Raw genomic sequence first — 2,095 nt, 5'->3', positions numbered from 1 at the left:
GCACCTAGTCACTCCCAGGGAAGAAGTGGTGGTGGGAGCGACACTCCCTCCCAGCCTCAGAGCTGGTGCGTGTTTCCAGCCAGCCTTTCGCTGGGGCTAGAACCGATAGGCAAAGGGCTGTGATGCAAACAAATATGAAATGTTATGCATGGTGCTTTCCAATACCGTGTACCAAAACCAGGTGAGATGGGGCATGTTCCATAGCCAGTCCTTCATAGAAGGAACAAAAATTTCCAAAGGAGGCCTTTTCTGTCAAGTTGCTCTAAATATATTTCAGCAAAGTGCATTTGATCAGAATAGCAGTTTCCTTCTCTGTGCCCGGGTGCTAATGAGCATGGTAGGCATTTATTCCTCGCTTTGATATATTTGCTCGCCTTACCACACCTCTCTCTGGCACTCCTAGGGTCCCAGGGTGTTGAAATGAGGGTGGCTGGTACTTAAAAAGACTTTCCCAGGTGAGAAAATACAGCGATGAAACAATTTCTTTTTTAAGGAGTGAGGGGGAAAAGGGAGGTGAGTGGTGGGTGGGGAGGGAAAAAAAATCACGTCTTAAGGACATTGGGAAATAAACTATAACTTCGCATCCCTGCATACGTCTTGGGGATGGATTTCTGTGTTGAGCCCACAGGCACAAGCTTGAGGGCTCTCTGGGGACAGAGGCATTACCTAACAAAGACTAGCCCGAGAGGCCGCCGCTGGAGAGTGGCTTTAGCGTCAACCTGGCCTGTAACAATAGCAACGCCAAGGAATAGCAGTGTTCCATTTGAATGTTTGTTCCTTCTACACATATTTGTTGAGCCTGGCTGAGGGGCAGGCATGGAATGAGCTTCTTAGGGCTTTCGCTTTCTAGCTCTGGTAGGTACTTCATGTTGCCAACCCTCCGTTGTCAGGTATGTTGTCAGGTGCTGGACCACAGGACCTCAGGGTTCTTGCTGCAGGAGGAGGGGCTAGAGGAAGAGGATGGAGGTATGGAGACATCACTTTTTACTTCCTTCGAATTTGGCTCTGGGGCGGGAGCTACGTGAATTTTTTTTCCCACTAGGGTTGTCCTTTGTAGCATCCAGACAGATGCTACCACATTCTCAGATGATTCTCCGATCTTGTGAGCTAGGGAAGAAATGCTCCCTACTGTACGGACGTTAAACTGGGGCGTAGGGAAGCTTATTCTTCAGTGTCGAGCATCAGACCCAGGTCCAGGCTGAAGCAAAGCCTGCCCTCAGTCCAAATCTCTAGTCTCGGGTGTTCCTAGCACTGGACTCTAGAATCCATGTAGTCATTTTATGTGAATACACGCACTCTGCGGAGGGCCCACGACAAAGGGGAAGGCACTCTCATCTTGACTAGACAATAACACGATCACATGGACAATTTTTATTCCTGGGGATGGTGTTGTTTTGAGACATTGTAAAGCATGGAGAACACATTCTAAAAGCAGAGTGAAATGTGAAAATGCTATTATTGGTATTTTTTTAGCCACGCCTCTGATCTTGGATGTTAGAAAAGACACGGAGGAAACTGACTGTATTTTCCTTTTGTTAGTGGGCATTGAGGTATGACCAGTGGTCTCACCAAGGAGCACCGTGGTGTCCTGTGTGACACTCAAAGCTGCTAAGGACGAACCCACCAGGCACCCCTTTGGGAGAAAGACAAGACTTCTGCTCTTGTAGAGCTTTGCAGCCTCAGAAACCCAAAGGGGCAGCTCTCCTCTGTGCGGTACAGTCACTAAATAGCCGTGGATAATGGTGTCACTAATTGAATGAATACATGTCAGACTCTTGAGAACAGTATCTGACACAGTGTATTCAACAAGCTCATGTATTGGGGCATGAAAAATGAATAGTTTGTATCTATTGAGTGCTTATCAAGAATAATACACTTGAATACCACAGCAACCTTGTAGGGCCTATTTTAGAGAAGAGAAAGCTGAGGCTCAGAGAAATTACAGAATGTTAAGTATGACATATGGAGTCCTGGTGGTATAGTGGTTACATGTTGGACTGTGACCCACATGATTGGCAGTTTGAAACCATCAGCAGAGAGACTGGGCCTTCTACTCGGTGAAGAGTTACAGTCTCAGAAACCCATGGGGCGGGGG

This window comes from Echinops telfairi, unplaced genomic scaffold (genome assembly GCF_000313985.2).
Source record: "Echinops telfairi isolate 266 unplaced genomic scaffold, ASM31398v2 ScPeMD7_18;HRSCAF=68, whole genome shotgun sequence".
Classification (NCBI taxonomy): domain Eukaryota; kingdom Metazoa; phylum Chordata; class Mammalia; order Afrosoricida; family Tenrecidae; genus Echinops; species Echinops telfairi.
This window is presented reverse-complemented; position numbering follows the sequence as displayed.